The sequence below is a fragment of the Staurois parvus genome, unplaced genomic scaffold (genome assembly GCF_062004578.1).
Source record: "Staurois parvus isolate SC_StPar_1 unplaced genomic scaffold, SC_StPar_1.0 ptg000030l, whole genome shotgun sequence".
NCBI classification, from domain to species: domain Eukaryota; kingdom Metazoa; phylum Chordata; class Amphibia; order Anura; family Ranidae; genus Staurois; species Staurois parvus.
The window spans coordinates 7,256,681-7,273,051 of NW_028317826.1; the positions used below are offsets into that span (position 1 = coordinate 7,256,681).

At 40.3% G+C, this 16,371-nt stretch overlaps 1 pseudogene; it reads right to left on the reverse strand.

Moving 5' to 3' along the window:
- Window positions 1-4,529: 4,529 nt before the first annotated feature.
- LOC149470862 (U2 spliceosomal RNA) lies at window positions 4,530-4,691 on the reverse strand (annotated as a pseudogene).
- Window positions 4,692-16,371: the final 11,680 nt, after the last annotated feature.

The window sequence follows — 16,371 nt, forward strand, 5'->3', positions numbered from 1 at the left end:
CCTCCCGCAAACCCACAATCCCGGAAATAAAGTTCGCAGTTATATCCTAATATCACCAACGATACTATATATCAATTTACAACCTCTCTACATATGAGATCAACAAATAACCAGCTCATATGTAGATAATATATATTCAGAGAATAAACATATTAAAACTATTAACCCAATACCCACCATGTCCCACTCATCATATAACATACCAAGTGAAACACAGCAACAACTACTTAGCACAGTAGACATCCCCTATTCATATATATTTAACATAATTTCACTATATACTGTATGACCCTAATATGTATCATAATATTACGCCCAGTGCTCCCTCTAGTGGTCGTATAATAATACTGCTACTAAACTTTTTATATTAGTAGGATATAACTGCGAACTTTATTTCCGGGATTGTGGGTTTGCGGGAGGCTGTATAGGGGTCTATTGCGATGTTTCCCTCATTCAATATGGCGGATCCGGCCTCACCCCATTATAAGACAGTGGATTATAAGGAGAGACCAATGAGACGTCTGTATCCCTTCAGATGAAGTCCGGAAGTGACGAAACACGTTAGGGGAGTGACGTCATCACGCACGCACGCTAACCGGAAGTGTCGCCGCGGCCATTTTGTCGGTTGGAAACAATCGTTTTTTCAACCAGAGATTGAAATGTGCAGTACAGAGAGCTGGATAACGTGTTTTTACATGTAAGTGTGGAATAAAATTTATATCTTTTTATGTAATCTGCCTGATTGAGCCTTCTCTTTGTCCATATGAGGAATACCCCGGGATAAGAGTGATGGAGAAATGCCTTTCCTATCTAACAGTATATGCCTGAATATATCATAAGAGGGTAATGGTATTTAGCATCTACTTTGGCTGGAGTACTAAGGATATTGGTACCTAGTATCACTATTCACCTGAGATTGGAGTGATCACGATTTCTCACGTTTATTTTGATTTATTGATTTTCCACTATTTTTGATGTGATTTGAGTTTTGCACAGTGTGAAGCATATATATATGTCTTTGTTTGAGGATATTACACTATGATATTTTTCTTTTATTTTGAGGATAACAAGGCATTTTTGGAGAATCGTTTTGCTTCACTGAACACATAAAGAACTTTTTTTGGAATTTTTGGACATTTATTTATCTATTATATATCTTTTTGGAGATTGGGACACTTATTATTATTATTATTATTATTATTATTATTATTTTTGGAGATTTGGACACTTATATATATTTTTATTTTTCTTATGTTATTTTATTATTTTGATTGCTATATTTGATGATTTTGGATTATATATTGGAGGGGGGGTTTATTATTATTTTTGTTTAGATTGGATCATCACCTTTTGGAATATGTGGGTTTATTGAATTTTTGAGATAGATTGGGCGTATTGGGAAGTTCATCACAAAAAGTACAAATAATAGTTTATTCACTTCCTAGGGAGGAAGTAGTGTTTTGTGACTGTATAGGAGCTTTTTGATTCATAGTTAGTACAGTGAGCTCCTCACAAGCTCCTCAGTTTTTTTTGTTCGACCCGCTGAACAAAAAAAACTTACCAAGTGTACCAGACTTAACACTAACTATTCTTGAAAGTGTTCCCTTCCTCCTCATCTCAGCTATCCTGCATACCCTGTGCAAAAAAAGATCTGTATACTTACTTTATTTTAAGTCTGCTCTGCTCTGGTCATGTGATTCTGCAGCTCCAGCTCCCCTGAATCAGTGAGCATCTGCTGCAGGGGAGAGAAGGGAGAGCTGACAACAGCTGGGCTAAGGGAGCCTATGGGTGATGAAATTCCCGGCTGTTGTTGAGTACTCCCTAACACAGGGGAGCTGGAGCTGCAGAATCACGAGACTGGACCTGAGTGGAGAAAAAACAGTAAGTATACAGATCTTTTTTCTGCAGGGTAGGCAGAATAGGTAAGGAGAGCGGGGAGGGAATATTCTGAAGAATAGTTAGTGTTAGGCTTGAGCAAACCCTTTGGCGCTATATAAATACTATATAATAATAATAATAACTAGACCAAGGCTACTTTCACATTTGTAAAATCCTTCAAAAGCAATCCATGAGCCCTGGTTCACACTGATACGGTGCAGGAAACACAGCAAATCTTGTGCGTTTCCAGCACTGCATTGCAATCGCATGGTGTCCACGCGATCTGGTGCGGGTGTCAGTGTTAAATTAAAGACACCCCGAAACAGATCACAAAATGCAGTGCGATTGCCAGAATTTGCATTGCATGGGTATGAATACCTATGCGATGGGAATCAGGTGCAGGAAAAAACAAGGATCCTGTACCTTTTTGGAGCAGATGTGATTTGAGGTATACAAAATGTATGGCTCAGATTGCACTGCACAGACATTGCATGTGATTTGCACAGGAATGCGATGCGATTCCTGTGCAAATTATAGGAGGTGTCCGCACCGCACAAGTGTGAACCTAGACTGAAGGAGTGTGGCTAAGTGGCTGCTGTCAGGTGTTCAGGAGGTAATCTTGAGCCCCTTGAATACCTGTTATTTTTTTCTTTGCCGTAAAGCAATTTTCGACAGGACAGGTGTGCTGCAATGGCCAGGGACTCAGTTGTGGTGTGGCTCCACTGACCTGAGCAGTTGAGTTTGACAGGCGATTACCAGCTCGGCATGCCGCATTACATTTTCTGGGACCTCAGTGCACAGCATAATGGCCGCAGCATCTGAACAGTGCCCTCTGGCTGTATATTGGGTTTTAAGTGGGCAGCCAGAGGTGGTAAAACCATGGTTCAAATGCCTCTTTTTATCACCGCCCCTGCAACAGAGGCGTGTATTTTTTTTTCACAGATTTAATTTCAGATTTAAGCTACTTAAATTCACATATATTCCTATAGTACCACAACCCTATTAAAGATAACAAGAAATTGTAAAAAATACTGTGTTACATTTTATGTGTCCTAAGTGGTAAACATTTTTATTTTTTATAGCGGATCACACCCGTGTCACTGTGGAATACTCTGTAGAGTTCAGTATGTTGGGATCAGAGTATGAAGAGATGGACAGAGAACATCACTTGCCCTGCACAGATGGTAAACGGAACGTGACACTTCACTTCTACAAGTTTATGACCTTCACCGTATAAGACGCTCTGTGCATGAAAAGTCCTCTGTGATTTTTTTTAGGTCATATTTTAAAGGATCTGGAAATTTATTGGGGGCTAAACAAAAATGACACTTTTATGAATACTTAAAAAGCATGGTTAATGGCTACATGGTGTGAGAGATTTACTGAGTAAAAACAGTTGTTATGGATTCTTTGGTGAGTACAGCTTCATAAACAAATGTATGAGTATTAAAAAAAAGTGTAGTTAAAGTAGATGACATTTTGTTTGCTAAACACTGTGGGGTTGATTTACCAAAACTGGAGAGTGCAAAAACTGGTGCAGCTGTGCATAGAAACCAATCAGCTTCTAACTTCAGCTTGAAAATAAAAACTGGAAGCTGAATGGTTTCTATGCACAGGTGCACCAGTTTTTGCACTCTCCAGTTTTAGTAAATCAACCACTGTGTGTTATAAACCATTGCCATTCTTAGCATTAAATACTATTTAAACTTTGTTCATAAACGTGCGCACAGGATGTGCTGGGTGTGTCTAGGCACACCCTAATTACCCAGTGCACATTAGTATCATCACTCTGTGTGCGGGGAGATGGGAAAGATCTCCCTTTTATGCCACAAAAGAGGCGTGCACACCTATTTATTTTTTTTTTTTAAGTCCGCAAACGTGCGAAAAACGAAAAACCCGTAAGTGAATCACAAAAAAGCGTGCAAGTGCGAAACACCACACAAAAAAGTGCACTTAGGGGTGTGCTTTGTCCTTCCCCCTAAGGGGACGGACCTCTACCCTGATCCCCCGGGGCACGAAGCTCCTGATAGGGACAAGGTTCCCATTTGGTCCTCCTGGCCAAAAGGCCTGGCGGACCACCGTTCCTTGTGGCCAGCCGATGCCAGCCACTCAGTACTTGGCCAGGGGGTTCTCCCGAAGAGAAAACCCCCTAGGGACAGGGGAGGAAGGAACCAAAAGGCCACACATCCTCCCCCTAGACTTCAGGGCAGGCCCGAGGACCCACACTCTCCATCCTGTGAGGAAATAAAACACACACATAAGAGTGAAAGTGACAAAACGTGGGAGAAATAATAAATAAATAAAAAAAAAATAAAAAAGTGGTCATGCCAAATGTGCACAGACCAGGCCCTGAGGCCTGTAGCAAAAATTGCGCCGAACTTAGCCAAAAGGCCTGGTCCCGAGGGTGCTGTGCAGAAAAAGTGTTTAAACACAGTGACCATGTGCCGTTTCTCACGTTGGGGTCCCACGCCCAAGTGATACTAAGAGCACCCCTGAGGCGACCACTCAGGGGGCACTGGTTTGCGGACTTTCTGCCCTCCCGGCCCCTGGCCAGACCGAGGTAGATCCGCTCAAATCAGGAGGTACTGGGCCCCTCTGGCGTTCCAAAGGGGAATTACTCCCGAGCCCCAACTCTCTATGGGCACCACGGTTTCTGTTCCCCCCGTATTAACCATCAGGACCCCCATCATACCAGCAGGGGTACTATACAACCAGTCATCCCCGCAAAGCTAGAATGACCGTGGAGCACCCCTGCTGGACACTGATAAGAACAGACACTACACTTGATCTTAGCCAAAAGGCTGAGAAGTGATACACCTATGCCTTTGTTCATCCTATTTTTTACCTTTTTCTGGCATCTCAGTGCTGCTGATCTCCCCTAGTTACTTTCGACCACATTCTGTCAACATGTGAGAGAGTGACAACACAGGAGCATTCTTGGAAGGCAGTTATCACCTTATAATAGGAAGTGTCTGAACCTTCATTGGCAGGATCACCAGGTATTGTTTTAATGAAAACTGCAGATTTAAAAACATTGGAAATTACAAGTGAAATCACTATCTTGAGAGTTTAGCAATTGGGTTTGCATATTCATTATTAGAGATGCTAAAACTAAAAAAGTCAATGGGGCAGATTTATTAATTTAGAGAGTTTTGGGTCTGCAGAGGGAATGTTCACTTAGTTTAGTGATTTAGGTAAAGCTCTGTTCACGTGCAAAGAAACAATTATGTTGTCAGTAGTTGTGTATAGTTTCCTTTTTGTAATCTTGAACAGGGATCTCCAAACTATGGCCCAATTCAAGATTTTATCTGGCTGGCCAATGTAAGAGGGACCTCTGAAGGGGACTCTGATGTAATGCAGGCTATAGATGGCTCGTTTATTGGCCAATTTTGCGCTTGAAAGAATAATCGGCCAATTTTCGCACCGTTAGTGGGGCAATGTCATCGGCTGATTTTCGAGGTTCCTCCTCATTTCTTTTATCGGTCATGCTGGAAAATTTGCGAAAAACGGCCAATTTTCGCAATCATTGGTGGCAACGGAACGGCCGATGTTTAGTTTTTCGGCCGAAAAATCGGCCGATAAACGAACTGTCTATGGCCTGCATCAGGGAAGCTTTATTGGGAACCCTGATGCAAGGATATTCTGATGGAAACTCTCATGTAAGGGGAAGTTAGATGCAAACTCCAATGTAAGGCAAGTCTGATGGGCTCTCAGATGGGCTCAAGTTTATATATGTTTCATATCATGTTAATTACAAATAAAACCCCTTATATTTAAATAATTTATTTAAAAAAACGATTATTGTCAGCCCACAAATATTTGTCAAATAAACAATGTGGCCCTCATTCGGAAAAGTTTGGATACCCCTGATTTTGAGTATAGGAAATTAACTGCTGAGCATGTTATCCTTTTTCAAATTGATGGATTGCCTTCCTCCTCGCATGTACACTTACCATCAGTCATGGGCTTCAGAAAAGTTTGTATTGGATCCCTTTATTGTTCTTATAATTGAGTGGAATTCACATGATCCCAACATCGTTTATTCTGGCAAATATGTGTGGTGTAAAGATTTACTTCGGAACCATATTTCACCTTTATTCTTGGGTATCGGATTATTATGTGTTTCCTGACAGATGCTGGACCATCTTTGGTTTTATGTTGAACTTATAAATGTAGCACTAGAGATTTGGGTCCTATAGATCTGCACAGCCAGGCAATACTCATTTTCTTCAGACTTTCATTCCAGCTTGCATGCAGGAGAAAATAAACAGCCCTTGAGCTTGTTTTTTTTTTAGGGGTATTTTAACTTGGATAGGGTAAGGGGTTATTGGATGCCCAAGGAACAGTGAACTGAGGACAAACTCCTTAGCAACTATGTACAAGCCTTTACACAGTAGAAACTCTTCTTGGAGAGCTCTCCAGCCTCTTCTGGTGTACCACCTAAAACCCCAGATAATCCTCTTCTTATCCAGCTACATGAGGGAATCCCTGACCAAGGGGATCCAATGCTTGCCACCTTAAAATGAAACGGTCCCGAGTAAGGAGCCAGACAGGTGTCCCAGAATGCTCTCTTCCCCTTAACTGCCGCAGCGGGTGCAGGACTACCCTCTCAGTCTCTGTCCTGTGAGCTGCATTAGGTAGGTGGCTGCCTTCAGGCCTTCTGCTGGGCTGGCTCCTTTCCTGGCTCTATAGGTGGTCCTCACTCTGGGGGCTGGTGAGGCTAAGTGATCCTCCTTTCCAGCTGCCTGCCTGTAGGTGGACCACTTCCCAATGGGCCCCCTCCCAAGCTCCTGAATCTCAACTTTCCTCACATCTTCCATCTGAACTCTCCTGCTGCTGAGTAGGCTCAGTCACACTTAAGGGCTGCTTTGATCCCATACCAAGCCTCTTGCTCAGGGATTGGCCAGAGTCCCTTGAGTATACAGACCAGCCCCTTCTCACCCCCACCCACTGCTTCTATAAACTTATAAAAGATTCTACAGCAGGGGGAGGTATCAAGAAACTAATCTACAGAGCCTCTCAGCCCTGATCTGAATTTGACCCAGCTATCTATTGCCCCGACTGCTATTTTTTGTAGTTTCTTTTAATTGCATATGTTAGAAGGGATGTAGCAACTGATGCCTGCAGAGAGGAGAACTGATGTGGAGACTGGTTGATGCAGCACATTATATTAACATGAAGAAACTGAGGAGGTAGAACAAAATCTGCATACATGGCAGCACTGGCCCAACAACAATTTCAAGGAGCTGGGCAGAAGATATCTGTACACACTGTTGATACCCAACAGCAGAGGAGGCAGCTGGAAGTCAGACCAGTAATGAAGCACCTGAATGAGGAAGGGATCCTGCTTGAGACACAGTGACAGTGCCTACTTTGTCCCTCCTCCACTGGAACCAGCCCCTACACTAGACAATCTTTCCCTAATCAGCAGGGTCTCTGTCCCTGACTTGAACACTTTGCAAAATGTGCACCAACCAAAGGGGTCAGTGCTGTGAAAAATCAATAAAAATTATTTTGACAATAAAGGGGTACAGTGCAGTGCGCACATCAAAAATGGTTGCAGAGGTCATCCAGGACAATAGTCCAATTGGCCTGCTGCTCTCCTGATGACACCTACAGAGCAACATGGGTTCCTCTTTTTCTCCGCTCTCTCTGCATGGTGGTCGCTGAACAGCGCCACCTATGTAGAGAGGCCAAACTACACCTGACTACACGTAGTTAAAAGTCTAGCCTCAGAAGTGCAATATATAATGATGGTAACTTACTAAAAATAAAAAGCTTGCTGAATTAAACCTTCAGCCATGCAGGTAATGTCATTCTTGAAATTATACCTTAAGCTCTGTGTGGACCTTTAGAAAAAGTAGCAAGCCAACCACAAGGGACAAGAGATGAGTATTCCGAGAAGTCATAACTACAAAGTGCTGCTCCCAGGGTTGAAAGTAAAAAATATTTACATTTTTGACAGTTTTACAAAATCACAGCTGGTCACAATGTGGATAGTAATTTCCTTTAGCATTACATTTGAAAAATATCCAACAGAGATTTTGCCTTCCTGATGGAAACCAACCAGTATCCAAGCTCTGACCCCCCCCCCCCCAATACTTTCCTATTAGCCCATCATTATGATGGTCAGTAGAGATGAGCGAATTATTCAAAAATTCGATTCGGCTGATTCGCCGAATTTGCGGGAGAAATTCGATTCGATGCGAATTTATTCGCCGCGAATTTAACTTATTAAAAGGGTTTCTAGGCTTCAGAGAGCCTTTATATTAGTGCAGAACACTGTACCTTTAATTTAAATGCCCTTGGAGTCTGCTGGGGAAGAGAAATAATACTGTCAGTCAGTATGACATGCAGATGAGTGCCGTCGATCTTAGAATCACTGCACACTTCACTCATTTGGGCAGTCACGGGGCACGACGAAGAAGAAGAAGAAGAAGAAGAATGAAAAGAAGAATGAAAAGAAGAAGAATGAAAAGAAGAAGAAGAATGAAAAGAAGAATGAAAAGAAGAAGAAGAAGAATGAAAAGAAGAAGAAGAAGAATGAAAAGAAGAATGAGAAGAAGAATGAAAAGAAGAATGAGAAGAATGAAAAGAAGAATGAAAAGAAGAAGAATGAAAAGAAGAAGAATGAAAAGAAGAATGAGAAGAAGAATGAAAAGAAGAATGAAAAGAAGAATGAGAAGAATGAAAAGAAGAATGAAAAGAAGAAGAATGAAAAGAAGAAGAAGAAGAATGAAAAGAAGAATGAAAAGAAGAAGAAGAATAATGAAAAGAAGAAGAAGAAGAATGAAAAGAAGAATGAAAAGAAGAAGAAGAAGAATGAAAAGAAGAAGAAGAATGAAAAGAAGAAGAAGAAGAATGAAAAGAAGAATGAAAAGAAGAAGAAGAAGAATGAAAAGAAGAATGAAAAGAAGAAGAAGAATGAAAAGAAGAAGAAGAAGAATGAAAAGAAGAATGAAAAGAAGAAGAAGAAGAATGAAAAGAAGAAGAAGAAGAAGAATGAAAAGAAGAATGAAAAGAAGAAGAAGAAGAATGAAAAGAAGAAGAAGAAGAATGAAAAGAAGAATGAAAAGAAGAAGAAGAAGAATGAAAAGAAGAAGAAGAATGAAAAGAAGAAGAAGAATGAAAAGAAGAATGAGAAGAAGAATGAAAAGAAGAATGAAAAGAAGAATGAGAAGAATGAAAAGAAGAATGAAAAGAAGAAGAAGAAGAATGAAAAGAAGAATGAAAAGAAGAAGAAGAAGAAGAAGAATGAAAAGAAGAAGAAGAAGAATGAAAAGAAGAATGAAAAGAAGAAGAAGAAGAATGAAAAGAAGAAGAAGAAGAATGAAAAGAAGAATGAAAAGAAGAAGAAGAAGAATGAAAAGAAGGATGAAAAGAAGAAGAAGAAGAATGAAAAGAAGAAGAAGAAGAATGAAAAGAAGAATGAAAAGAAGAAGAAGAATGAAAAGAAGAAGAAGAATGAAAAGAAGAAGAAGAAGAATGAAAAGAAGAAGAAGAAGGATGAAAAGAAGAATGAAAAGAAGAAGAAGAATTAAAAGAAGAAGAAGAAGAATGAAAAGAAGAATGAAAAGAAGAAGAAGAAGAATGAAAAGAAGAATGAAAAGAAGAAGAAGAAGAAGAAGAATGAAAAGAAGAAGAAGAATGAAAAGAAGAAGTATTCCAGTACAGCAAAAAGTGTATCTGCAGAGAGCTCCGCTATTTCTGACAGTTCTCTGACAGTTCCTTCACATTTACAGCGGTTGAAACATTGTATCTATTTATTTCCGAATAAAAACATCTGTATCCTAAATGGAAACAAATAGATACAATGTTTCAACCGCTGTAAATGAACTGTCAGAACTGTCAGAAATAGCGGAGCTCTCTGCAGTGACACTTTTGCCGGCTGATCGGGAAAAATTCTATTCGTGCACCCGAAGTTTGCTAAAATTCGGATTCGATGCGAATCGAATTTTTCCTGATATTCGAAACGAATTCCACTTCGCCAGGTTCGATTCGCTCATCTCTAATGGTCAGTGTTCCTAAGCAATAGTTTAAATAGTAAAAATAGCATGAGGAGTATGCTGGAGACTATGGGGGTGGTCTATGTTTTCTCATCAGAGCTCCCTGTTTTTCTATCGTGAAAACTATATAAGTTTCTGTGACATACCTTTATTTGTCTCTCTTTCTCTCTCTCTCTCTCTCTCTATATATATATATATATATATATATAATATAATATATATATATACAACAAATGTATTGTCAGTGTGAATAGAATCTACAATGAAATAGCAAAAAAGGAGGGAACTCCAACACAGTTTTAAAATCACAGCTGTGCTGCGTGCTGTGCACATGCTGAAGCTCATAGTGCACAGAAGTTGCCAACTGTCTGCAGAGTTAATAGCTAAAGACTTCCAAACTTTGTGTGGTCTTCAGATTAGCACAACAACAGTGCATAGAGAGCAGCTCCTTCCAAGCTTTACATCACCAAGTGCAAAGCACGCTGCCACTGGACTCTACAGCAATGGAGATGTTTTCTTTGGAGTGACGAATCACTCTTCTCTGGCAATCCGATGGATGTGTCTCAGTTTGGCGGTTGCCAGGAGAATGGTACTTGCCTGACTGCATTGTGCTAAGTGTAAAGTATAGTTGTTTTTCAGGGGTTGGGTTTGGCCCCTTAGTTCCAGTGAAGGGAACTCTTAAGGCGTCGGTATACCAAGACATTTTGAACAATTTCATGTTCCCAACTTTGTTGGAATAGTTTGGGGATGGCCCCTTCCTGTTCCAACATGACTGCACACCAGTGCACAAATCAAGGTCCATAAAGACATGGATGAGCGAGTTTGGGGTGGAGGAACTTGACTGGTCTACACAGAGTCCTGACCTCAACCCAATAGAACACCTTTGGGATGCATTAAAATGGAGACTACAAGCCAGGCCTTCTCATCCAATGTCAGTGCCTGACCTCACAAATGCCCTCCTGGAAGAATGGTCAAACATTCCCATAGATACTCCTAAACCTTCCCAGAAGAGTTGAAGCTGTTATAGCTGCAAAGAGTGGGCCAACTCAATATTGAACCCTACGGACTAAGACTGGGATGCCATTAAAGTTCATGTACATGTAAAGGCAGGCATCCCAATACTTTTGGCAATAAAGTGTGCTCATATATATACATATATATATATATATATATATATATATATATACACATATATATATTATAACATTTTAAATGCACACCATATAGAGTAGTAGTCTTTATTTACTTTCTATAACCAATTCCTGCATAGGTGTAAGAGATTATCTGTTAAATGATGTGTTAAGGGAATATCTAGCGCTTTTGGTATCACTCATTTATGCACTACTATAACCTTATGAAAACATTTATGAGTTACTGTATCTCACACCTTTAATACATTATTATTTTTATTAGTAAAGTGTGCACCCTGTGACGTGTTATGTCAATGTTATCATATAGATCAATTTTCAGTACCTATGAGAATGGAAAGAGACGTCATTGATACGACTTATATCACATCAGCTGTAGAGATGTTTATTTTTATTACAGCCAATGATGTAGATTGACTCAGCATTTAAATTAAGTTTTTCTAAAACATTGCCACTGGGGTTTTAGGGATTTTTCTTTATTGAATTTTTACTCCACTTAGTAATGGGATGGTTCAAATTTTAGCTACAAGATTATGTTATTTTGTAGAGGAATATCTCATAAAATGATTTTTTTTTTCACTTTTATTAGGATGTGAGATTGATATAATACAATTAAACAAAATATTAAAGTCTCATTTTCCCATTTGTAATAAGCATAATGTTAACTTTATTAGGACTGAAAATCACGCAAGTTGCTACAAAATAAATTGCTAAATATTCTTTGCCAGTACGGTATACAATTAAAATAAAGAATATGCCAATTTTTTTATACATACCATCTTTATTTATTATGGTTCTCATTTGCTTTCTTTTTGTAAAGCCTGATGTTTACAAACCTCAAAAGCTTAAGCAGAAATTTACATACACACAGTCAATGACTTGAATGACTTGACCCCATACAGCACCAGAAGATTGCCACTCTTGAAAATATCTCGCAACATGAAGGAAGGATTTGTATATGAAGCAGCAGCTTGGAGGAAACGGGATACACACCATTGCATGTCACTCATGTGTTTGGTGCTGTAGCCCCCTCCACCACCACCACCACACACACATATTCCAAAAAAAATTACTAAAGCTAATCTTTAAATACAATTCAGATGCATATAACAAAAAATGGGCAGTCTTACAGTTTGTTCTCTTCAGAAAGCAGACACAGAGTGAGAAGAAAAGACTTTCCCCTGCCAGCATGTGCAGAAAAGGACCCTTTTTCTCTGTGTGCAAGCAATGATCTCACTTTAGAGGTCAATCCTACTGCTGAGTCAGAGGTAGAGCTCTCCAGTCAGAAACGTGAGCTTTGCTGATTGCAGAGCTATAGGTTCAGCATACTGGCAGCTCTGGCCACAATACTCACCTTCAATCAGGATTTGCCCCCCCATAGTATCCATAAGATAGGGCATCTTATGGGGGGCAAATCCTAGTATCCAGGATTTGCCCCCCATAAGATGCCCCAGTTTTCATGGGTTGAAAGATGCTCAATGTCACTCATCTCAGAACACTGAGAAAATACTGTGAGTGCATGGCCTAACTAAAAACTTCTGCAAGGAGCATGCTGAAGAGAAGAGGAGAAAGAAAGAGAGATGAGTTCATCAGTATGCTACTCCTCCTTTCACTGTCCCATCACAGGGTTGGGATGGGAAGGGAACTGTCACGATCGCGGCGTCAGACCCCAGACCTTCTCACCCAAACTCGTGACCGAAGGACTAGCCGATCTAAAACCGCGATGTGACGTGCGTAACAATGCCACACCCAGCTGCACCCTGCACAACGATTTTCCAGCTAATGGGCCACAATCGATGTACTGGCAGCCTGGGAGATTGTTACTGGGTCAGTTAATTACACAATTAACCCTTCACACTGCCACCACCTCCTTTTTGTACAGAGAAAGAGGAAACTCAGCATTATCAGCTATAACACTATAATGATTGAGATAATCGTCTGTATAAAATGGTCATAACACAGGCCTGTTATACAGAGGGTTAAGCAAACAGTAGCTTTCTCTTTAGAGGCAGGGATTCGTAAATTGCAATACAGAGCTATAGAAACATTTCAACACTTTCAGAAAGAAAGATTTATTACTAAAAGGTCAAACGGGTGCAATAAAAATATTTACAGAAAAAGGATGTAACTAAGATATATATATAAATATACAAAGAACCATAGCACAGCAAAGAGATATCAGAGAGAGGTGAAAGGGTTAAAGTACTTGCCAATGTCCTGGGTTAGCAGATCCAAGTTTCAGAGCAGAAGGGTGTTTTGATCTCCCTATGTTACGATGGTCAATGGGAAATTCTTCAACTTCCTCTCTTAGACCTGACAGCCCAATTTGTAGTTCCCCAGCAGGGGGCGTCTCTGACGCCACGGACCAACACCCCGTGTTGGCGTGGAGGTCTAGGTGTCGACCTAAACTAGAGCCAAAATCTCGTGTAGTTCATATTTGGGCTCATAACTTTTCCTATGTGCAAGTGACATTCCACCCGCGGGTAGATTATTATGCAGACAAGTCTGAGGATTGATGAGATATGAATTATGAAAGTGTACACTGAATGGTTCGCAAGATCTATTTTTCTGCTTTCCTGTGTGTCCAAGACACTCAAACTGTTTGCCTGCTCATCGTCCAACTGACGATATGTCCCTTTTTATGTAAGTCCCTCATATTCCAAGATATGAGACATAGGGGAAAAATGGATTTTAACAAAAGGTTATCTGGTCGTGTTTCCTTGGAATGTTCTTTGAACTCCGGGGAAAGCTTGCCTTATCTTATACGAGGTGTGATATGGCACAGCTCCACTCAGACAGCTAGGCACCTAGCTCAGAGATGTTTTATGGCTCTGGGGTTCCCTGCTGCCTTGGCCTACCAGTGACCCACAACCAGCACACACACACTGGCCAAATGTCTCCTCTCAGAGAGTGAGGGGAGAAAAATGGATACTCTTAACAAAATGGCGGACTGCGTCAGTCAATGTTGCACACGTTTGTGACAGGGACCTGTATGTAAAAGTGAAACGGTAGCAGAAAAAGATCAGGTTTACACCATTGCCGACAGTGTTGTACTACAGGACAGAGCTGTGTAAATCTCAAAATTGGATGGACAGAAATACAAAGCTTTTAGCTGGTAAAACAGATACCAAGTATATATTGAATTTCTTTGCCTCTTCTCCAAAATATCACTTGATAAAAAGAGTTAAACCAAATAAGGCCCCTAGGCTGAAGCCAGAAAATTTACTATTTTTCTTTTTTCTCCTACACTTCAGATTACCAATGTTTTCTTTTCATATGAAAATCGAATATTATTGAATATGTTTATACATTTTTGTACACTTCAGTTACTTTTTCAAATTACTGTAAAATTATGATTGAAGACACTCAATGGGTCTTTTATAGAAATTAAATTGTTGGATTGTTATGAAAGATGTTGCAATGGAATGCATAATCCATAAGGAATTAATAATTATTTCTTTTAAATTCTATAATTCTCTATAGTGAGCTGTGTTTGGCTTGTGCAGTCTTTAATCAAAAATGCACTGATCCTTAGAATCACGAGCGGGTAATCATAACTTGAGGAATACTGTGCTTTGTATTCCCGGTAAGGTCAGACTTTATTCTCTTCTGATCTTTACCTGTGTTGATTTGAGGTCCTGAATCATTCTGTCATAAGGGACTTAATTATTGTATTCAGTTCAATACTAGGAAAAAATCTATAAAAGAAACTTACAGTAAACTGAATAATACTGTATATATCAAATGAAAAGTTGGCAAAATTACATTGGATTGCTTGAGTATGACCAAGATATAAAACAATAGAGCCTTTGTGACAGGTTACAGGGGTATATGGATCAATTTGTTTACCTAAGATTTAAACAATTTTCACACAAGATTCATATATTTCTACTTAAAATTTGGTTAGAAAAATGTTGTAAATGTTGGTGTAAATGTTGGGTAAACGATTAAATCTTGGGTAAAACATTGATAAAGAGACCCCACAGAATATTACCTGTATGTCAAAGATACTACTTAAATTACAAAACGTTTGAGAAATACTGTTACAAAAAATGTAGGGGTCTATTTGTCAATGTTATTCACCCAGGATTCAATGATTTTTTGGTTGAAAAAAACTGATAAATAGACCTGTTAAAGGAGAAACAAACAAACAAAAAAAAAACAAGCACACCTATATGGCTGCAGAATCAGTGTGCTGCTTCAGCTGTCCCTCACTGGCACCAAGCTGAAAAACTGAGCAATCACATAACTACTGATCACTCAGGGCTCTAGGTCCACTCTGTGCAGAGAGAGGTTACTGTCACCGCTCTCTGCTCTGCCCCTCCAGCACTCACTGGTGCAGCTGGCTCAGGCTCTCATTGGTGCTGTCACAGTCAGGGGTCAGGCTCGGAGACCAGTGGCTACAGCAGTAGAAAGACACCCACTGACCAGCAGGATAAGCACATGGCCAGGTCACCTTGGTGGATGATGCGTGCTCACCCGAGGCACGTGATCTGAGCACTAACCTGTATTCACCAGAGCTCCTGATGGCGGAGATGGGTTTTGCTGTGTGTTAGCACCAAGTCACGGTCCTCAGAATCGCCTTCCCAGGAGGTGAGCAAGCCGGGGTCCAGTGCAGATATAACAAGGTGGGATCAAGTAGAAGTGTAGTCTGTATGCAAGCCAAAAGTCTGTAACAAGTGGTTGCAGGTTGGGATTAAGCAGAAGCATAGTCAAGGAACAGGCCAAAGGTCGGTAACAAGTGGTTGCAGGTTGGAATCAAGCAGAAGTGAAGTTGAGGAACAAACCAAAGGTCGGTAACAAGTGGTAGCGAAGATATGGATGGCAGCAGGAGCAACAAGAGTGAGACATTGGCTGGAGAGAGCTAAATAATCTAGCAAACAGGAAGTGCAAAAGCATGGCTGAAATAGGAAGTTCATAGCAGGAGCAAAGAGTTCAAGATTCACCATAAACACGGTACAAGGCAAGATTGTCTAAGGGATCAGATAAGGAGCTATGCAGTATCTTAGGTGGCTCAGCAAGAAGAGTTAATGCCAGACACAGCAGAGGTCCCGAGCTCAGATCCAGGTCCTGACAAGCATGCTGAGAGGCTGAGCCAGCTGCTGATCAGACCTCTAGGTGGAAGCCAACAATATTGGCCATAGATTGCCACTGGCTGATTCTGGGTGCACTCCTGTGACCCACAAGAGAAGTATGACCAAAAGAGCTTTGGCCATGCATCTCTTTTAGTTATCTAAATGTAGCAATTTTGCAATGCAGAGGGCAAGTCTGTTTCAATAAAATAAAATGTGTTTACTAGTGGAGTGTATTTGTCATGTAGATATTTAATAATAAATATA